Source organism: Sapajus apella, unplaced genomic scaffold, assembly GCF_009761245.1.
Source record: "Sapajus apella isolate SASKATOON/1434 unplaced genomic scaffold, GSC_monkey_1.0 scaffold8, whole genome shotgun sequence".
Classification (NCBI taxonomy): Eukaryota; Metazoa; Chordata; class Mammalia; order Primates; family Cebidae; genus Sapajus; species Sapajus apella.
This window is the reverse complement of record NW_022436948.1, coordinates 12,358,252-12,380,882: the sequence shown is the minus strand read 5'-3', so window position 1 is coordinate 12,380,882 and position 22,631 is coordinate 12,358,252. Positions and strand designations below refer to the sequence as shown.

The window sequence follows — 22,631 nt, the reverse complement described above, 5'->3', positions numbered from 1 at the left end:
TGTGTGCCTGTAATCCCAGCTACTCAGGAGGCTGAGGCAAGAAAATTGCTTGAACCAGGGAGTCGGAGGTTGCAGTGAGCAGAGATCACACCACTGCACTCTAGCCTGGCAACAAAGCAAAAAAAAAAAAAAAAATCTATTTTTGAAAAATATTTAATGGCAAAAGTAAATGGTAATGACTAATATTAAGTGAAAAAAAGCAGATTATAAAAGTATATCTATACTATTATTTCCTTTAGGAAAAAAGATTTAACAGTATCTGTGTATAAACACACACATATATAAAAACTCTAGAAAGACAAAGAGGGTCAAACATCAGTACTTTCATAATATTATCATGTTTGTAGGTGGTAGGATCATGTGTTTGTTTTGCTTTTTGTTTGTTTGTACATTTTCAAAGTTTGCTGTACTGAGCATGAATTATTTTTTAAAATACAAAGTTTATTATAATTAACACAAAAACTTGCCGATTATTCTTGCTTGTTGAGTGACATCTTGTACAGTATAACATGTATGTCACTGCTTTTAGTAAACTTTAAATTATTATTGGTTTCTTTTTTTTAAGATAGGTTCTCGCTCTGTTGCCCAGGCTGGAGTGCAGTGGTGCTGTAACAATTCAGTGCAGCCTCAACCTTCCAGGCTTAAGCAATCCTCCCATCTCAGCTTCTCAAATAGCTGGGACCACAGGCACAAGCCACTATGCCCAGCTACTTTTTAAACTTTTTGTAGAGATGGAGATCTCCCTATGTTTCCCAGGCTCTTCTCAAACTCCTGGGCTCAAGTGATCTTTCCAGGATTATAGGTATGAACCACCATGCCTGGCAGAAAAATTTTGGAGGTCAAGGTATGTTATCCCACAAAACTGACCCTGGTACCAAAGCGGGGAAAAAAAAAAAAACCAGGCCGGGCGTGGTGGCTCACGCCTGTAATTCCAGCACTGTGGGAGGCCGAGGCAGGTGGATCACGAGGTCAAGAGATTGAGACCATCCTGGTCAACATGGTGAAACCCCGTCTCTACTAAAAATACAAAAAATTAGCTGGGCATGGTGGCACGTGCCTGTAATTCCAGCTACTCAGGAGGCTGAGGCAGGAGAATTGCCTGAACCCAGGAGGCGGAGGTTGCGGTGAGCCGAGACCGCGCCACTGCACTTCAGCCTGGGAAACAAGAGCGAAACTCGGCCTCAAAAAAAAAAAAAAAAAAAAAGAAAAAGAAAACCAACAACAAGATTATTAAATTGGACAAATGGATTACATGTCTGACACACAAGTCTTATAATATATTAGATAGCAATTATTCCTATTATGAGAAGCAACTCTTTACAAAAAGAAATACAAGACCTTTTTAGAGGGCATTTTAAGTGATTCAAATGTCAAAATTCCATTTTCAAAAACGCAATTTAGAAAACCAAGGAACGCTTACAAAAAGCAAAAGAAAATAAATACATTTTTAAACATACAAACATGGTCTAAGTAATCTCCATATGCATCAGTGTCCCAAATAACGTATTTAATTTAGAATTTGTCATTTATTTATTTATTTATTTATTTATTTATTTTTGAGACGGAGTTTTGCTCTTGTTACCCAGGCTGGAGTGCAATGGCGCAATCTCGGCTCACCGCAACCTCCGTCTCCTGGGTTCAGGCAATTCTCCTGCCTCAGCCTCCTGAGTAGCTGGGATTACAGGCACGTGCTACCATGCCCAGCTAATTTTTTGTATTTTTAGTAGAGACGGGGTTTCACCATGTTGACCAGGATGGTCTCGATCTCTTGACCTCGTGATCCACCCGCCTCGGCCTCCCAAAGTGCTGGGATTACAGGCTTGAGCCACCGCGCCCGGCCCTATTTATTTATTTTTGAGACAGAGTCTCACTCTGTTGCCCAGGCTGGAGTGCAGTGGCATGTTCTCGGCTCACTGCAACCTCCGCCTCCTGGGTTCAAGGGATTGTCCTGCCTCAGCCTCCAAAGTAGCTGGGATTACAGGTGCATACCACCACACCTGGCTAATTTTTTTGCATTTTTAGGAGAGACAGGGTTTCATCATGTTGGTCAGGCTGGTAACTCCTGACCTCAAATGATCTGCCTGCCTCAGCCTCCCAAAGTGTTGGCAAAACCCTGTCTCTATTTAAACAACAAAAAATATTCAGACACGCAAGCTTTCCAAAAAATGTAACTCTTCTTGTCAAGAAGCTATGGTCGTTTGAGCTTCACCAGGGAGAGTGAAATAATAAAAGAGAATACAGGATACAGGAAAGATCCTGCACAGAAGAGCTAAAGAGAATCCAGCTGTGCCCCAGAAGTAGCAGATAATCAGGCCAGACTGAAGCAGTGTAACTCAGGAGATAATGTCCTAGCTGCTATAGCAGTTTTTTGTGGGGCGGTGGGGGGTTGTGCCTTTACAAAAAACAATTTTTTAAGAAATCCATTGGAATATAGCAGCTTTTAAACCTGAGGACTGAGTGCCCCAGGAACTTGGCCCAGAGCCTATCTGTAGATCAAGCCTATCAGTGGGGCTTGGCTTGATCTTGAGCATATGCTGATGCAGTTCCTGTTCTCCTGCAAGGAGTACAGCCTTAGTCAGCAGAGGACACTCACTTCCCTCACAGAGAGGTCCTGCCCTGTTAACTACAGGTAGGCCACAGTGCTCTAAGAAGCAGAAAATGCAGAGAAGTCCACTCCTTCTGACCTTATATTTATAGTCTTTCCAATACTTGGTCAACTAGAGCCTTCCAGATACCCTGACTGAGGTGATCCTCCTTTCCTAGGACTCATAACACAGCCCACAAACTTCCTCCAAAAGGCCCCCTGTAAACAGGCAAGGGAGCTGAAGCCATTCTGTTCAGCTCATCTTTTCCTGAAAATTTTCATCTAAGTGACTGTCCTTTTCTTAATCAAGTTTGACCTTATAATTACAAAATGAGGCTGAGCGCAGTGGCTCACGCCTATAATCCCAGCACTTTGGGAGGCTAAGGCAGGTAGATCACGACATCGGGAGCTCAAGACCAGCCTGGCCAACATAGTGAAACCCCATCTCTACTAAAAATACAAAATTTAGCCGGGCATGGTGGTGCATGCCTATAGTCCCAGCTACTCGGGAGGCTGAGGAAGGAGAATCACTTGAATTTGGGAGGCAGAGTTTGCAGTGAGCCAAGATCATACCACTGTATTCCAGCCTGGGCGACAAAGCGAGATTCCGTCAAAAAAAAAAAACAAAACATTTAAATTAAAAATAATAAAATTTCAGTCCCAAATTGAGAAACATCTAGCATCGGCCAGGTACAGTGGCTAAAACTTGTAATTCCAGCACTTTGGGAGGCCGAGGTAGGCGAATCACTTGAGGTCAGAAGTTCAAGACTAGCTTGGCCAACATGGTGAAACCCCATCTCTACTAAAAATACAAAAATTAGCCAGGCGTGGAGGTGTGTGCCTGTAATCCCAGCTACTTGGGAGACTGAGGGAGAAGAATTGCTTGAACCTGGAAGGCAGAGGTTGCAGTGAGTGAAGACTGCACCACTACACTCTAGCCTGGGCAACAGAGCAAGACTCCAACTCAAAAAAAAAAAAAAAAAAAAAAAAAATAGGAAGTTCATTAAATTAACAATAATAACAACTGGTCTTTCCCTGTGCTCAGACAGAACTTTTGAGCACAGGGACAGAACTTTTGTTATTACAGTTTATTTAATGAACAACCCACTATTAATAAAGATGCAGACAGTTCACAGCCCTCTAAGATTTGGCTGCAGAAATAAATGAGGTGTTATGATTTTATAGCCTGGTAAGAAAATCAATCCCAAAGATACCATGATTTTTGTTGCCCTATGGAACATTGACAAATTAAACTAATTTAGCCACATAATTGAGACATTCCTTTCCCTACAAACTACATAAATATTGATTCTTTATATCCTCTTAAAAACAGCTCTCTGGCTGGGCACAGTGGCTCACGCCTGTAATCCCAGCACTTTGGGAGGCCAAGGTGGGCAAATCACCTGAGGTCAGGAGTTAAAGACCAACCTGGCCAGCATGGTGAAACCCAGTCTCTACTAAAAATACAAAAATTAACCAGGTGTGGTGGCGTACACCTGGAGGCTGAGGCAGGAGAATTGCTTGAGCCCAGGACGAAGAGGTTGCAGTGAGCCGAGATCATGCCACTGCACTCCAGCCTGGGTGACAGAGCCAGATTTAATCTCAAAAACAACACCAACAAAAAAAAACAGCTCTTTGAAGTACTCTCAATAATAGTAGAGCAAAACTGACACATGCTCACTAGTTATCTGTATTAGAATTGTGTTTCTAAGGCCAGGCGCGGAGGCTCACGCCTGTAATCCTAGCACTTTGGGAGGCCGAGGCGGGCGGATCACGAGGTCAAGAGATTGAGACCATCCTGGCCAACATGGTGAAACCCCCCCACCCCCTCCAAAAAAAGAATTGTGTTTCTAACACTATTCATATAAAACTAAGGCCAGGCATGGTGACTCATGCCTGTAATCCCAGCACTTTGTGAGACCGAGGTAGGTGGATCACCTGAGGTCAGGAGATCGAGACTAGCCTGGCCAACCTGGAGAAACTCCCATCTCTACTAAAAATACAAAAATTGGCCAGGTGTGGTGGCAGGCGCCTCTAATCCCAGCTCTCGGGAGGCTGAAGCAGGAGAATCACTTGAACCTGGGAAATGGAGGCTGCGGTAAGCTGAGATCACACACTGCACTCCACCCTGGGTAACACAGCGAGTCTCTGTCTCAAAAAAAAAAAACACTAAATATACTGTTTAGGATACAGGAGTGTGTGTGCAAATTTATGTATGTATCTGTAAACATTTATGTACATATGTGTAAACTTATATGTATGTGAATTTATGCATATATGCATAAAGCTTATTTTTAAAAGAGAAAGATTAACACAAAAGTCAGGACAGAGACGACCTCTGGAAGAAAAAAATGCAAACATTTTGTTTCTTCTTTCCCCCTACTCCCTGAGATGGAGTCTTGTTCTGTCATCCAGGATGAAGTACAGTGTAGTAATCTCGGCTCACTGCGGCCTCCACCTCCCAGGTTCAAGCGATTCTCCTTCCTCAGCCCCCAGAGTAGCTGAGATTACAGGTGCCTACCACCACACCCAACTAATCTTTGTATTTTTGGTAGAGACAGGGTTTCACATGTTGGTCAGGCTAGTCTTGAACTCCCAATCCTGTCTCAGCCTCCCAAAGTGCTGGGATTACAGGCGTGAGCCACTGTGCCTAGCCCAACGTTTTTTTGTTTGTTTTTTGTTTTTTTTTTTTTTAGGCCAAACAATTTCTATTTTCAAAAACAACTTCATGACGCATATTAAAAAAAATTCCCACCCCTGGAAATGAGCTAAAAAATAAACAAAATCCACCTCCCACCTCCCTGGTCCCACTTTCTCCCATTCCCTCCAAATAAAAGGGAAAAAAAGGCAAAGGAAAACAAAACAAAAGTTACATATGTTTTATATACTTTTTTGTACCCAAGATAAAATTTCAATGAAATAAGTTACTTTTAGGTGGGCATGGTGATGCGTGCCTGCAGTCCCAGCTACTCTAGGGGCTGAGGCAGGAGAATCACTTGAAACTGGGAGGTGGAGGTTGCAGTGAGCTGAGATTGCGCCACTACACTCCAGCCTGGTAAGAGAGGGATACTCCCTCTTAAAAAAAAAAAAAAAAAAAGAAAGAAAGAAAGAAAGAAAGAGGCCGGGCGCAGTGGCTCACGCCTGTAATCCCAGCACTTTGGGAGGCCGAGGCGGGTGGATCACAAGGTCAAGAGATCGAGACCATCCTGGTCAACATGGTGAAACCCCGTCTCTACTAAAAATACAAAATATCAGCTGGGCATGGTGGCGCATGCCTGTACCCAGGAGGCGGAGGTTGCGGTCAGCTGAGATCGCGCCATTGCACTCCAGCCTGGGTAACAAGAACTAAACTCCACCTCAAAAAAAGAAAAAAAAGAAAGAAAGAGAACAAGCACTTCTGCTGCTGTTGGATATTCAAGTGGATTACCACAGGATGGTACGTACACAAAATGTGTCTGTTTACATGCCCTGAAAGGCCCTCTCTAATCATTTCTGCCAACCCAATTAAATGACGCAATATAACCTTAAGATCAATACCACCTCGTGTTAAGAACAGTAATAAATTCGCCATTACTTTATACAGTCTTCAAAATTTTCTATTCTAGCCTCTAAATATAAAAGAATATACAAAATCTTAGAAATGCATTTAATTCTTTTTTCCTCTTTTTTTCTTTTATTTTTTGGCTGGGAAGTCCAAGAAATGCATTTAATTCAAATAAATTTAGCTACTGCTTTTAAATTATAAAATCTTTGTTATAAAAAGATTCCTTATGAAATAAAATTATACTGGCTGGGCGCAGTGGCTCACGCCTGTAATCCCAGCACTTTGGGAGGCCGAGGCGGGCAGATCACGAGGTCAAGAGATCGAGACCATCCTGGCCAACATGGTGAAACCCCATCTCTATTTATAAAAAAACAAAAAAATATATTTTAAAAAATAGAAATAAAATTATACCAAAGTACAATCATCTGTTTATATTATCTACCTGAAACTTATCCTACAATGACAAAACGATTTTCATACAGCAAGACTTTTAATGGCTAAAATCCAGAAACAACCAAAATGTCCATCAATAATAAGGAACCAAAAAATATATATTAGGGTACATCCAAACAATGGTATACCATGCAACATTTTGAAAATGAGGCTGAGACAGGTGGACGGAATTTGAGAAACACATCTCTACAAAAATTACAAAAAGTAGTTAGGCATGGTCACACTTGCCTATAGTCCCAGCTATTCGGGAGGCTAAGGTGGGAGTATCGTTTTTAAGCCCCAAGGCTGCAGTGAGCCATAAGGGATCCACTACACTCCAGCCTGGGCAAAAGTGAGAGCCTGTCTCCAAAGTAAGGGGCTGGGGTGGGGGGGAATGAGGTAGGTCTCTGAGTGCTTAACAAGGAAATGTCTCCTTATATTATCATCAGGTGCCAAGCAATATTGTAGTATGATACCTTCCTGGGGAATGGAATTAAGGATGTAAAGGGTGGAGAATGAAGAAACAAGGAATCCTAACTTGATATACCTCTGCTGTCTGAATTTTACTTGATAGTCTTCTGTAATGTTTAAAAGTTTTAAATAACCTGAATGTTACTTTAATCATTTAAAAAGGAAAATGGGGGCCGGGCAGGGTGGCTCACGCCTGTAATCCCAGCACTTTGAGAGGCCGAGGCAGGCGGATCACAACATCAGGAGTTTGAGACCAGCCTGGCCACCATGGTAAAACCCTGTCTCTACTAAAAATACAAAAAATTGGCCGAGAATGGTGGCGTGCACCGGTAGTCCCAGCTACTCAGGAGGCTGAGGCAGGAGAATTGCTTGAACCCGGGAGGCAGAAGTTGCAGTGAACAGAGATCGCGCCACTGTACTCCAGCCTGGGCGACAGAGCAGGCTCCGTCTCAACACGCCTGTAATCCTAGTACTTTGGGAGACTGAGGGAGGCAGACTGCCTGAGCTCAGGAGTTCGAGAGCAGCCTGGGCAACAAGGTGAAACCCCGACTCTACTAAAATACAGAAAAAAATTAGCCAGCCATGGCGGTGTGCGCCTGTAGTCCCAGCTACTCGGGAGGCTGAGGCAGGAGAACTGCTTAAACCGGGAGGGCGGATGCTGCAGTGAGCCGAGATTGCGCCATTGCAGTCCAGCCTGGGCGACAGACCGAGACTCCGACAGGAAAAAAAAAAAAAAAAAAAGGGGGGGGAAATGTGCTGGGTACAGTGGCTCAGGCCTGTAATCCCAGCACTTTGGGAGGCCGAGGCGGGCGTATCACTTGAGGTCAGGAGTTCAAGACCAGCCTGGCCAACATAGCAAAACCCCCTCTCTACAAAAACATAAAAATTTGGCCGGGCGCGGTGGCTCAAGCCTGTAATCCCAGCACTTTGGGAGGCCGAGGCGGGTGGATCACGAGGTCAAGAGATCGAGACCATCCTGGTCAACATGGTGAAACCCCGTCTCTACTAAAAATACAAAAAATTAGCTGGGCATGGTGGCGCGTGCCTGTAATCCCAGCTACTCAGGAGGCTGAGGCAGGAGAATTGCCTGAACCCAGGAGGCGGAGGTTGCGGTGAGCCGAGATCGCGCCATTGTACTCCAGCCTGGGTAACATGAGTGAAACTCCGTCTCAAAAAAAAAAAAAAAAAAAAAAAAATTAGCCAGGCATGGAGGCTGAGGCTGTAAAATCCCTTTAACCCTGAAGGCGGAGGCTGCAGTAAGCCGAGATCGGGCCACTGTACTGCAGCCTGGTCGGCAGAGTGAGACCCTGTCTGGAAAAAAAAAAATAATAATAATATAAATTCTTTACCTTGGCCCCCAGAATTGAATTCAGAATTCAGAAAAGACTAGCCAGTGTAAGGCTGCTGTAATCCTAGTTGACAGAGGAGGGATTGGGGTGGTGAGTGGGGAGGCTGTGTCTCTGGAAGAAGAAATATACGTCCTCACCTCACTCTAAACCTGCTTTTCTGGTGACATCAGCAGTCCTCACCTCACTCTAATTAAACCTGATTCTCCAGCGCGATCAATATTCAAGATAACTTTTGGTTTTCATTTCAAGAGCAAGGTCTGGCACCACTATCCTCAGTTAAAAAAACTGTAAGGTTCGCTCTATCTACGTTTGAAATGTATGCAGGTTTCAAAGACAAAATGATGATGAAAAAGAAGTGTGACCGGCATGAGAGTTCAGAGCCTCTGGAAGTGTCAAGACATGTACAGTGCAGGTAGGGTGAAGAGTCTGAGAGGGGAGGTGGCACCATCCGAAGAGAGAAAGGTCTTCTAGCGCGACGATGCCGATCCCACTTCTCACCCCGTCCCGTTCCAGGCCTGCCCCCCCCACACCCCCACCCAGGCACGCGCAGCGGGGAGCAGCCAAGCCCAGGCCGTCTTACTGCTTTGGTTTTGAAAGGTCATGTATTTACTTAGGAATTTCAGCACCTTCTGACTTAACTGTTTTAAGAACCTTCAACCAACTTACTGGCTAAAAAACAAAACGGTCCTCCCAGTGACTAACACTGCTACAGTGACAATGCTCTGCTCCTACTTATTTAAAACGACGGAGCTCAAGGCGTATAATTCTCAAAAGAATGTGGTTCCCCTTCCCTTTCCCCTCCCGCCTCTCGTTAGGATGAAATCAGAAAAGTGCAGAAAACATGGGCAGCTTCCTAGCAACGGTTAGGGGCAAACGGGAGGGGCGCAGAAGAGCTGGAGCTGTCCCTGGCCCCTCGCTCCGGCCTCGGGGAGGGCGTCGCGGCCGCAACAGGGCGTCCCGAAAACCGTAACTTCCGTGCCCGCCGCCGGAGAAGGTGAAAGGCACGAGATGGAGCCTCTCCAGCCCTCCCCAGAAACACAACCTGACAGCGCAACAGCGCTGCGGGGCGGCCTCCCCGGGCTGCTTCCGGGTCGCGGCCGCGCCACGACCACTGTCGGCCCGAGGGGACGCGGGCAAGGGCCGGAGTCTGCAGGCAGGCGCTGGCGCAGGGAAAACCCGGCTGGGCGGCGCCACAGCCCCCGAAGGCCGGGCCGGATCGAGCCCGACGACTGCGCCTTCTTACGTGTAGGCGGCGGGCGCGAGCCCCCTCGCGTAGCCCGGCGCTGGAGATCCGCCGACAGGACTCACCCAGCCTTCCTCAAACGCCCACGCCGACTTCAGGCGCGCGCGCAGAAAGGAGACGGCTGCGCCACAACCCGGCCGGCGTCCTCCCTCTCCACCTCAGCCCCGGGAGCCGGCCGCTGGACGCCGGCGTTAGGCTAGGGCGCCGGTGAGGCGGGGCCAGGAGCCGTGCGCACCCCAGCGACCAATCGGAGCGCAGCAAGTGTCCAGCCGGGGGCGGGGCGGGGCACGAGGGGGCGGGGAGAGGGCGTTGGCTGGGCGCGGCGGGGCGCCGGGCGCTCCTCAGCGACCAATCGGCGTGCAGCAAGTGGCCGGCCGGGGGCAGGGCGGGCTCCGAGGGGCGGGGTGGGGACCGCTCCTCTGCGGGCCTCCTGGAGCCGGGGTCCAGACCCAGCTACCTACGGTTCGGGGCAGGGTAGGACGGGCCCCTCCTGTCCCCCGCAGGTGGGCGGCCGCCGCCGGGCTCCCACTGCTGCGTTTTTGCCCGCGGACTTCAAGTGCAGTACCGTGGATCACATACGGAAGGAGCTGGAGACCCGGCGGGCGCGAGCCCCCTCGCGTAGCCCGGCGCCGGAGACCCGTCTCTCTCCCTTCGCCTATGACCGATCGGCCTTGTCTGCGAGCTGCCCAGAGTAGGGAAGATGCTCCGGGAGGGTTCTCGGGAACGGAGGGTCTTTAGAGATGCCTTTTTCTAATCCCCTCAATTCAGAAATGGAGACCCAGAAAGCTGAAGTTAGTCAACCAGGGCTACCCAGCGAGTGCTGGTTACCCGAGGTTATCAGCACAATAAAACTAGTCTTCTGATTTCCCTCGGCAATCTCCCGTCTATTCACCCAAATTTTTGTCTTTCTTATAGTCAGATCCCTTTCAGCCTCTTGGATTTTCAGCATAACTTTAACAGCCTTTGGATGCCCTGTCTAGATTTCCTACAGAAATGTCTATAACCATTTAGTTGTTTGAGGGGAAATCGAGGTTTGTTTTTTGGGTGGTTGGTTTGTTTGGAGACAGGATCTTGTTCTGTTGTCCAGGCTGGAGTTCAGTGGCGTGATCTTGGCTCACTGCAGTCTCTACCTCCCAGGCTCAATAGATCCTCCCACCTCAGCCTTCCGAGTAGCTGAGCTCACAGGGGCACACCACTATGCTTGGCTAATTTTTGTATTTTTAGTAGAGACGAGATTTCACCAGGCTGATCTCGATCTCCTAACCTCAGGTGATCCACCCGCTTCCGCCTCCCAAAATGCTGGGATTACAGGCATGAGCCACCGTGCCCAGCCAAGTAGAGGTATTATTAATGGAAATCTAAAAAGCATTTTCCCTGAGGTATAATGAAGTAAAAGGTTTTGTATCATGGAATTATCACAAAAAATGCCATCCATCCTGGATAATGTTCTCCTATAGCCCTTCTACATGTGCTAGGATCTAGGTGTGCCGAATAAGTTACTTTCAATAAATATGTGCTGAATAAGTTACTTTTGAAATATGTCACAATGCTGGCATTCCACCAGAAGAGAAGATACAGAGGGCACACTCCTCTCTTTAGGAACATTTTTAGGCCAGGTGAGGTGGCTCACACCTGTAATCCCAGCACTTTAGGAGGCTGAGGCAGGCAGATCACCTGAGGTCAGGAGTTCAAGATCAGCCTGAGGAACATGGAGAAACTCTGTCTCTACTAAAAATACAAAATTAGCCGGGCTTGGTGGTGGATGCCTGTAATCTTAGCTACTCGGGAGGCTGAGGCAGGAAAATCACTTGAACCTGGGAGGTGGAGGTTGTGATGAGCTGAGATCCTGCCATTGCACTCCAGCCTGGGCAACAAGAGTAAAACTCCATCTCAAAAAAAACAAGAACAAAAACAAAAACAAAACTTTTGAAGGGGGTAGGGGTAGGGGTGGCATGCACCATTTTTGCTTTCATTCTGCTGGTAAAAGCTTAGTCATTTTTTATTTGCAATAGCTTTGAATAAGTAAACAAAAAAAACCTTATTTGACTATACAAAATTGCAAAGAAGTCTGGAAAATGGGGTTTCAGAACTAGGGAAGGAAGACTAGATATTAGGGGACAATTAGATTTCAAATCTCGTCACTTTTTTTTTGGTAGCAGCTGGGAAAATCAGTGGTTAGACTTGGCCACACACTCCAGCTTGTGCTTCTTCTTGATGCCATAGGAGTCAGAGGAACTCTTGGTGGCACTGATGAGCTCTTCTGCCAGGCACTCAGCAGTGGTCTTCATGTCCCAGAAGGCAGCCTCAACAAGCGCCTATGCGCAGCAGCCAGATAGCCTGATTCACACGGGGCAGTGGGGACACGTCCACAGCCTGTCATCTCACAGTCCCTGCTCCCCTGATGCGGTGGATCCCTCCCAGGGACCACCGTTGATGATGGCATTCACCAGGACCTGCAGAGAGTTCTCGCCTGTGAGCAGGTGGATGAAATCGAAGGCATGCTTGATGATGCACACAGTCACGAGCTTCTTGCCGTTGCTTTGGCCATGCATCATCATGGAGTTAATGAGGTGCTACATATGGGCCGCTGAGCTTTGCGGAAGCATTTAGCGGCATACTGCACAGCATTGTGAGCCAGGTACTTGGCATGCTTCTACACTGCAATGTAATCTTGCAGGGAAATGTTATTCATCTGCACATCATTGGTGTTCCACTTCCCAAAGGGCTTGATGTCAGGGGTCTCTGCCACCACTGGTGCTGCTGTCTCCCACTCAGTGATTCTGAGGGCACAGCCCAATTGTCTCTGTAGCTCAGCATGGACCATGTGCTGCCCTGGCATAGACAGGCCATCTCATACTAATATTTTAAGGTTTCCCAGGATTTTTTTAAAGCTTTGTTACAGAATAATATCTTTTTTTTTTTTTTTTTTTTGAGACGGAGTTTCGCTTTTGTTACCCAGGCTGGAGTGCAATGGCTCGATCTCGGCTCACCGCAACCTCCGCCTCCTGGGTTTAGGCAATTCTCCTGCCTCAGCCTCCTGAGTAGCTGGGATTACAGGCACGCGCCACCATGCCCAGCTAATTTTTTGTATTTTTAGTAGAGACGGGGTTTCACCATGTTGACCAGGATGGTCTCGATCTCTTGACCTCGTGATCCACCCGCCTCGGCCTCCCAAAGTGCTGGAATTACAGGCGTGAGCCACTGCGCCCGGCCTCAGAATAATATCTGTATGAAAATGATTACCTCCATATATGAAGGAAGACTTTACTGTTCACCTACCTTTGGGATACACATGCTTTAAGTTGCTTTTTTAGTAGTGGAGACTTATGCTAATGCAGCTTGTCTGAAGTCATTTTCTACTGCTATAACAGAATAACACAGAAAAGGTAATTTATAAACAATAGTGTTTTATTTGGTTCACCTTTCTGTAGGCTGAGAACTCTAAGGGCATGGTGCTAGCATCTTGTGAGGACTTTCATGCTATGTTATTCCATGGTAGAAAACAAGACAGACAGGGACCAACAAGCATACAAGACAGAAAAGAAAATCAGGCTGAAGGTATCCCTTTACCAAGAGCCCAATCCCAAAATAACAAACCCACTCCCACAATAACAGCATTAATTCATTCATGAGGATGGAGCCCTCATGACCCAATCACCTCTTAAAGGTTCTACCTCTCAACACTATTACAATAGTAATTAAGTTTCAAACACAACCCTGGTGAGGTGGCTCACGTCTGTAATCCTAGCACTTTGGGAGGCCAAGGCAGCCGGATCACTTGAGGTCAGGAGTTCGAGACCAGCCTGGCCAACATGGTAAAACCCCATCTCTTAAATAAAAAAAAAAGTTTCAAACACATGAACATTCTGGGGACAAATTCAAACCACAGCACAATTTGCTTCTCTCAGTCTATAAACCTCTATTCCCCAAACAGTCAAACATGTATTTAGTTGTGCTTTCAAAATATGGACATTTGGCAAAGCACAGTGGCTCACACCTGGAATCCCAGCATTTTGGGAGCCTGAGGCAGGTGGATCACATGAGGTCAGGAGTTCAAGACCAGCCTGGCCAAGGTGGTGGAACCCCGTCTCTACTAAAAAGAGAAAAAAAAAATTAGCTGGCCATGGTGGTACGTGCCTGTAATCCCAACTACTCAGGAGGCTGAGGCAGGAGAATCACTTGAATCCAAGAGGCAGAGGTTGCAGTGAGCCAAAATCATGCCACTGCACTCCAGCCTGGGCTACAGAACAAGACTGTGTCTCAAAAAAAAAGGGTATTTGAAAGATATTGGGATTAAGCTGATGATGTCAACATTTCACTGTCAGAATTCCAAATGTACTGATTTAAGTCTTTAGTAGAACTGTAAATCAGCCTTTAAAAAAACCACACATTTTCTGATTCAGTTGGTATTCCAGCATGTAGCTACTAAAGCACATGTTTTGTTAAATTCCTGTTACCTAAGCACTTCAGAGAGGCTAGATTCTGGAGGCATTGCGACTTCAGGACCATTTTCAGGTTTGGGCCAGGACAGGTTCTGAAAGATCGACTTCAACTTCACCTAAAACTAGAAAGAGAAAATGCAGTCCAGTTGGTATAAGTCTATTGAGAGAAGGAACAATCCAGGCTGTCGTTCACGCTTCACCCCATGGGTTCTAGATTGTTCTTTCTCAGGGCTGCTTCATGAACTTACTCTGATAGAGTGGTATTCACTTCCATCTTTTTTTTTTTTTTTTAGAAAGGGGTTTCCTCTTTTTTTCCCAGGCTGGGGGGCAATGGCGCGATCTCGGCCCACCGCAACCTCCGCCTCCTGGGTTCAGGCAATTCTCCTGCCTCAGCCTCCTGAGTAGCTGGGATTACAGGCACACGCCACCATGCCCAGCTAATTTTTTGTATTTTTAGTAGAGACAAGGTTTCACCATGTTGACCAGGATGGTCTCGATCTCCTGACCTCGTGATCCACCCGCCTCTGCCTCCCAAAGTGCTGGGATTACAGGCTTGAGCCACCGCGCCCGGCCCACTTCCATCTTTTGAGTGTACAAGCCAAATGTGTACCATGGGAACTATCTGAAAGGCCAAAACATGCTGCATAAACAGGTACTTCCCAAAACATTGTCTCTCTTTCTCCATATGATTACCTCGTTGTATAACAAAAAAACTTCATCTGAATAACTCTTAGGCAGCTATTAGAACTGTTGTATTTTGATAAAGGTGTCTTGAGACTAAGGTCATACTTCCTGTGGGTCTGAAATGGACTCTCTCCTGAAAGGATGGATATTCAATGTCAGTCATTTAGGAGAAAAGAGTGATCTTTAGATGGGAAACAAGAAACCTAAGCCTGGAAAGCAATTTGACTCCAGCAGGAGAGGAAACACTTCTTTCCATATCTACACTCTGAAGACAGTGGATACATTTGTCAGTTAGTCTCTTTCAGTTAGTTATAAGTAGCAGAAAACATCTCAAACTGGCTTAAATAATGAGGAGGATTCTGTGGCTCATGGAACTGGAGGATCAGAAGTATTGTGGGTGTTATGGTTTGAATGATTATGTCTCCTCAAAACTCTTATGTTGGAGTACTATATTAGTCCATTTTCACACTGCTATAAAGATATTACCTGAGACTGGTAATGTATAAACAAAAGAGGTTTAATTGACTCACAGTTGCACAGGGCTAGGAAGGCCTTAGGAAACTTACAATCGTGGTAGAAGGCGAAGGGGCAGCAGATACCTTCTTCACAAGACGGCAGGAGAGAGAGTGCCTGCAGGGGAAACTGCCATTTTTGAAACCATCAGGTCTTGTGAGAACTCCCTCACTAGCACAAGAACAGAATGGCGAAAACTGCCCCCATGATCCAATCACCTCCCACCAGGTACCTCGCTCAACACGTGAGGATTACAATCTCCTGTGGAGATGAGAATCAGATGGGGACACAGAGCCAAACCATTTCAGGTACAAAAAAATAGAAAGAATGTATAATGGCCTAGTATTTGGTAGAACAACAGGGTGACTATAGTCAATAATAATTTAATTGTACTTTTTTTTTTTTTTTTTTTTTGAGACGGAGTTTCGCTCTTGTTACCCAGGTTGGAGTGCAATGGCGCGATCTCGGCTCACCACAACCTCCGCCTCCTGGGTTCAGGCAATTCTCCTGCCTCAGCCTCCCGAGTAGCTGGGACGACAGGCGTGCGCCACCATGCCCAGCTAATTTTTGTATTTTTAGTAGAGACGGGGTTTCACCATGTTGACCGGGATGGTCTCGATCTCTTGACCTCGTGATCCACCCGCCTCGGCCTCCCAAAGTGCTGGGATTACAGGCTTGAGCCACCGCGCCCGGCCTTAATTGTACATTTTTTAACGAAAAGAGTATAGTTCGATTGTAATACAAAGAATAAATGCTTGAGGGTATGGATACTTCATTTTCCATTATGTGATTACTAGTTATTGCATGCCTATATCAAAGTATCTCATGTACTTCATTAGTTAAATACACCAACTACATACCTGCACAATTTTTTAAGAAATAAAAAATAAAAATAAATAATTCCCATGATGAAATTCTAACCCCCAAGGTGATGGTATTAGGAGGTGATTAGGTCATAAGGATGATACCCTCATGAATGGGATTAGTGCCCTTATAAAAGAGGCTCCAGGGCGCGGTGGCTCACATCTATAATCCCAGCACTTTGGGAGGCCGAGGTCGGGGGATTACGAGGTCAGGAGATCAAGACTATCTGGGCCAACATGACAAAATCCTGTCTCGACTAAAAATACAAAAAAATTAGCTGGGCGTGGCAGCACAGGCCTATAGTCCAAGCTACTTGGGAGGCTGAGACAGGAGAATTGCTTGAACCCAGGAGGTGGAGATTGTAGTGAGCCCAGAATGCACCACCACACTACAGCCTGGGTGACAGTGTGAGACTCGGTCTCAAAAAAAAAAAAAAAGAGGCTCCAGGCATGGTGGCTCATGCCTGTAATCCTAGCACTTTGGGAGGCCAAAGTGGGTAGAGCATTTGAGGTCAGGAGTTTGAGACCAGTCTGGCCAATATGGTAAAGCCCCGTCTGTACTAAAAATGTAAAAATTAGCCAAGCGTGGTGGCGGGCACCTGTAATCTCAGCTACTTGGGAGATTGAGGCAGGAGAATTACTTGACCCAGAAGGCAGAGGATGCAGTGAGCCAAGATCACGCCATTGCCCTCCAGCCTGGGTGACAGTGCAAGACTTCACCTCAAAAAAAAAAAAAAAAAAAAAAAGAAAAGAAAAAAGTATCAGGACACAGTGACAGGTACCTATAATCCCAGCTACTCAGGAGGCTGAGGCAGGAGAATCACTTGAACCTGGGGGTCGCAGATTTCAGTGAGTTGAGTGGTGCTACTTCACTCCAGCCTGGGCGAAAAAGCAAAACTCATCTCAAATAAATAAAAAGACTCCAGAGAGACCCTCATCCCTTACACTATGTGAGGTTACAGTAAAAAGATGGCTACCTATGAAGTAGGAAGTAGGCCTGCACCTGACACTGAATATGCCAGCATCTTGACCTTGGACTTTCCAGCCTCCAGAATGGCAAGAAATAAATTTCTCTTGTTTATAAGCTACCCAGTTTATGGTACTTTGTTACAGTGGACCAAATGGACTGAGACAATGGACTTCAAGGCAGCATGACCCATGGGCTCACCAATGTCATCTCATCTTTCATCTCTGCTGTGTTGTCCACAGAAATGTTTCTTCCTACAGCTGCCTCCTGTTCCGATTGCCAGAAGTTGGATCTACAGCCTTCCCTGACTGATCCAGCAGAGTTGTCCACTGACTGGACTACCCACGAACCAATTCCTAAACCTGGCTAAATGCCAGGCAGTGATTGGTTTAGGTTACCTAAACCATCTCTGATGCCTGATGTCAAGTTTCGTCTTCTAAGTATCTTATAATGCCCCTTAGTTATCTTGAAATGGAATTCCTGGAAAATATAACCTACCTATGCATATAATTTTTTAAATCTAAGTATTCTAATACCCGAAGTATAAGAGAAGTAGAAAATAAATAATTTACAATTCAGGCAGGATTACACTAGAGGACATAATGACGGAGTCAAATTCTTGTATCTACTTGAATAAGTTTGGGTTTAAGGGAAGTAAGAAATCAGAGGTAAGGGAAGGCTGGGCATGGTGGTTCATGCCTATAATCCCAACATTTTGGGACACAGAGGAGGGAGGATCATTTGAGGCCAGGAGTTTGAGACCAGTCTGGGCAACATTGTGGGATCCTGTCTGTACAAAAAAAATTTTTTTGGCCAGGCGTGGTGGCTCACACCTGTAATCCCAGCACTTTGGGAGGCCAAGGCAGGCGGATTACCTGAGGTCAGGAGTTCAAGACCAACCTGGCCAACATGGCTAAACCCCATCTCTACTAAAAATACAAAAACTAGCCAGGTGTGGTGGCAGGTGCCTGTAATCCCAGGCAGTTGGGAGGTCAAGGCAGGAGAATCACTTGAACCCAGGAGGCAGAAGTTGCAGTGAGCCAAAATCCAACAACTCCACTCCAGCCTGGGCAACAGAGTGAAACTCTGTTTCAAAAAAAAAAAAAAAAAGAAAAATTGTTTTTAATTAGCTGGGTATGGTAGCTCAACCCTGTAGTCCATCCCAGCTACTCAAGAGGCTGAAATGAGAGGATCACTTGAGCCCAGGAGTTTAAGACTAGTATGGGAAACATTGTGGAACCCTATCTCCACAAAAAAAAAAAAAAAAAAAAAAAAAAAAATTTTTTTAATTTATTTCTTTTAATGACAGGGTTTCACCATGTTTGTCAGGCTGGTCTTGAACTCCCGACTTCAGGCGATCTGCCCACCTTGGCCTCCAAAGTGCTTGGATTACAGGCGTGAGCCACCACACCTGGCCCCCCCCAATTTTTTTTAATTAGCTGGGCATGGTGGCCCAAGCCTGTAGTCCCAGCTACTGGGGAGGCTGAGGTCCGGGGATCACTTGAACCTGGGAGGTGGAGTCTTCAGTAAGCCATAATTGCGCCATTGCACTCCAGCCTGGGTGACAGAGTGAGAACTTGTTTAAAAAAAAAAAAAGTACAGAAAAAATGAAAGTACTGAGATACAGGTGGAAACATAGTTTTAGAATAGTAATGACACAACAGACCTTTATGATTTAATAAAATAAAACTTCAGGGCTGGGCGCGGTGGCTCACGCCTGTAATCCCAGCACTTTGGGAGGCCAAGGCTGGCAGATCATGAGGTCAAGAGATCGAGACCACCCTGACCAACATGGTGAAACCCTGACTCTGCTAAAAAATACAAAAAAATTAGCCAGGCATGGCGGTGCTGCCTGTAGTCCCAGCTACTCGGGAGACTGAGGCAGGAGAATTGCTTGAAACCGGAAAACGGAAGTTGCAGTGAGCTGCGATCGTGCCATTGCACTCCAGCCTGGCGATAGAGAGAGACTCTGTCTCAAAAAAAAAAAAAAAAAAGAAAAGAAAATTTCATTTAAATAGACATACATATGGGGAAAATGGGAAGTATGATACCCTCTCAAATGAATCAGGCCTTTTTTCGAGACAAGGTCTCACTATATTGCCCAGGCTGGTCTCAAACTCCTAGGCTCAAGAGATCTTTCCACCTTGGCCTCCCAAAGTGCTGAGTGTACAAGCATGAGCCACTGTGTCTGGTTGATTACTTTTTTTTTTTTTTTTTCTAAAGTAGCTTTAATATCACACAAGCGGCTCTTTGGTTTATAGTGAGAAAACAGAGGGAGCCAAGAAAGGCTCCCTGCTGGCCGCTGGACTCCAGGAGGCTCGGGAAGGCTGAACGCCAGCCCTGACCAGCAGCTTAGTTGTCCTGAGAAGAGCCGATGAGGCCACCCCATCCACTTCACCAGGTTTCCCAGGGATGTTACAGGCATCTCTGGGTCCCAGAGCACAGCGCCAGGGAAAACATCCCCAATCCTCTTCTGAAGAGGGCTGAGGGGACATTCCCTGGCAGGCCAGCACCCAAGTGGTCCTGAGGCCTGGGAGGCGGGCGGGGGCAGCACAGGAAAGGCTCAGTCCACAGGGTCATCTCTAAGGACGGTGAGGATACGTGCGCCTCCCTCACAGAGCAGGCTGTGCGCAGCCCGGCAAAAGGTCAGCCAGGGTGGCCCCTGCAGCTGTGTGGCCCTTACCACAGGGAGGAGTTCAGTCATCAGGACCTTTTCCAAGTGGATCTGCTGGTCCAGCATGGCCACTCGAAGCCTAAAGGCTGCCAGGGTCTGCAGCTCCTGGGCGCTGGAGTAGACAAGCAGCTGGGGGCTCCATGCAGGATCTGCTCCACCCCCACAGGATGGCGAGGCTCTGGGGGGCCTCCCCATAGGACATGGTCTTGGTGGCTGTTCTGCTACCGCTGCACGCAGTTCCTGTAGCCTGTGCAGACACTGGCCCACCGTGGCCAGCCCCTCCAGCGTGAGCAGGCAGCGGTACTCTTGCATCCAGTCCATGGGGGCTGCTGAGAGCTCCTCCCTCATGCGCAGTCTCAGCAGCGTGCAGGCCTTCCAAAGGCGCCCTGTCTCCGCCTCCACCCCCTGAACGCTGAGCCTGGGCTGGGGCCCACCTGAAGCTGTCTGCATGTTCTGGAGGAACTGGGTTTTGGCAGCAGTGGCATCTGTGGAATCACTGGTCTGCATGGAACTGAGCTGGGCCCACAGGCTGGCGTTCTGGGAAGCCACCTTCCTGAATGCCGCAGGCAGCCGCAGCAGGTGCCCCTTCTCTTTGAGTGTGAAGGCTTTCGGGGCCTTAGGAGCAGCTGATGGAGCCATTTGCTGGTCCCTGAGGCCCGGTCCAGGCCTGGGGGCCCGAGCTCCTGTCCTGACACGAGTCTTATCCCCCAGTGACAGCAGCTGGCGCTCAGAGTGGCCCTTGGGAGGCACCGTGGTCTGGTAGGAGCCTTTGGTGGGTCTCGTGTCTGAAGCATGGCCACCAGCTTGGCCTGGGGTCTGGGGTGGGGCAAAGGCTATCGCGCCAGGAGGAGCGACAGTGGACCTAGATTTCAGGCTGGGGGCCTTGTCTGTTTCTCCAGCCATAGTGATGCCTCTTCGAACCCGTACAGCCTTCTCCAGTGCCTGGGTCAGAAATTCCAGCTCTTTGAGGTCTTGTGGACTGGGTGCGCATGCTGGAGACGGGTCCTCTTCATTAGTTTCTGGCCCTGGAGGTGGCTCCGAAGCCCGGGTCTCGGTTGGTTCCCAGGTCTGCAGCAGCCGACGACAGACGCGCAGGCTCTGCTCCAGCTGCAGCTGTTGCTCTGCGCAGGCGTCCAGGGCGCCCTGCAGCTCGGCCACCAGCCTCCGCGAGCAGTCCCGGGGCAGCATGAAGACTTTTTGTTTTTTTTTTTTTTTTTTGAGACGGAGTTTCGCTGTTGTTACCTAGACTGGAGTGTAATGGCACGATCTCGGCTCACCGCAACCTCCACCTCCTGGGTTCAAGCAATTCTCCTGCCTCAGCTTCCCGAGTAGCTGGGACTACAGGCAGGCACCACCATGCCCAGCTAATTTTTGTATTTTTAGTAGAGACAGGGTTTTACCTTGTTGACCAGCATGGTCTGGATCTCTTGACCTTGTGATCCACCCGCCTCGGCCTCCCAAAGTGCTGGGATTATAGGCGTGGGCCACCGCGCCTGGCCTGATTGAGCACTTTTTTTTTTTTTTTTGAGGTGGAGTTTTGCTCTAGTTACCCAGGCTGGAGTGCAATGGCGCGATCTCAGCTCACCGCAACCTCCGCCTCCCGGGTTCAGGCAATTCTCCTGCCTCAGCCTCCTGAGTAGCTGAGATTACAGGCACGCGCCACCATGTCCAGCTGATATTTTGTATTTTTAGTACAGACGGGGTTTCACCATGTTGACCAGGATGGTCTCGATCTCTTGACCTCGTGATTCACCCGCCTCGGCCTTCTAAAGTGCTGGGATTACAGGCGTGAGCCACCGCGCCCAGCCCGATTGAGCACTTTTTATAAGCATCATGTTAAAATAATCATGTATGTTATAATACAGGAAAAGGTGGTGTTGAAATATCACACGTATTCCATGTCAGGGATACATTCAGAGACCAGTGTTTAAAAGGCTGATGTGGATGGCTGGGCACGGCAGCTCATGCCTGTAATCCCAACACTTTGGGAGGTCAAGGCATGCAGATCACTTGAGGTCAGAAGTTCAAGACCAGCCTGGCCAATGTGGTGAAACCTTGTCTCTAATAAAAATAGAAAAATTAGGCAGGGAGTGGTGGCTCACACCTGTAATCCTGGCACTTTGGGAGGCCACGGCAGGTGGAGCATGAGGTCAAGAGATTGAGCCCATCCTGGCATGGCCAATGTGTTGAAACTCCATCTCTACTAAAAATACAAAAATTAGCTGGGTGTGGTGGTGTGCACCTGCAGTCCCAGCTACTCGGGAGGCTGAGGCAGGAGAATCACTTGAACCTAGGAGGCAGAAGTTGCAGTGAGCCGAGATCACGCCACTGCACTCCAACCCCGCGACACAGCAAGACTCCGTCTCAAAAAAAAAAAAAATTAGCCAGGGGTGGTGGCAGACGCCTGTAATCACAGTTATTCAGGAGGCTGAGGCAAGAGAATCATCTGAATCCAGGAGTCAGAGGTTGCAGTGAGCCGAGATCACGCCATCGCACTCCAGCCTGGGTGGCAAGAGTGAAACTCTGTCTCAAAATTAATAATTAAAGTAAAAAGGCTGATATGGAGACAAATACTTCAATGGGTGGCAGGGAACAGAGGATGAGTCAGCAAAAGATACAGTAGTATGAGAAGTCATACAGATGTTATGTAGAAGGCAGCTGGGGACAGTATAAGGTAAGATGAAAAGACAATAAGTGACTCCAAAATTAATAAATCATTTCAGGCCAGGTCGTGGCCTGTAATGCCAGCACTTTGGGAGGCTGAGGTAGGAGGACTGCTCGAGCCCAGGCATTCAAGACCAACCTTGGCAACATAGAGAGATCCCATCTCTACTTTTTTTTCGAGATGAAGTCTTGTTCTGTCGT

General features: G+C 47.4%; 1 protein-coding gene and 2 pseudogenes across 6 annotated transcripts in view; all 3 read right to left on the bottom strand.

Moving 5' to 3' along the window:
- Nucleotides 1-9,858, bottom strand: part of TMEM50B (transmembrane protein 50B) — a 48,619-nt gene extending 38,761 nt beyond the window's left edge. For 3 of the 5 annotated variants that reach the window (XM_032276976.1, XM_032276977.1, XM_032276978.1), the window contains exon 1: nt 9,689-9,858. The gene's annotated coding sequence lies outside the window, so the exon portion shown is untranslated. Of the gene's footprint in view, nt 1-9,623 lie in introns of all 5 variants that reach the window. The other 2 variants (XM_032276974.1, XM_032276975.1) reach the window with 2 other exon arrangements.
- A 1,925-nt stretch (nt 9,859-11,783) lies between these two features.
- Nucleotides 11,784-12,447, bottom strand: LOC116551046 (annotated as a pseudogene).
- A 7,098-nt stretch (nt 12,448-19,545) lies between these two features.
- Nucleotides 19,546-20,954, bottom strand: LOC116550863 (annotated as a pseudogene). The gene has a single exon (XR_004268607.1). The product of XR_004268607.1 is annotated as a tubulin epsilon and delta complex protein 2 pseudogene (transcript).
- Between the last annotated feature and the right edge of the window lie 1,677 nt (nt 20,955-22,631).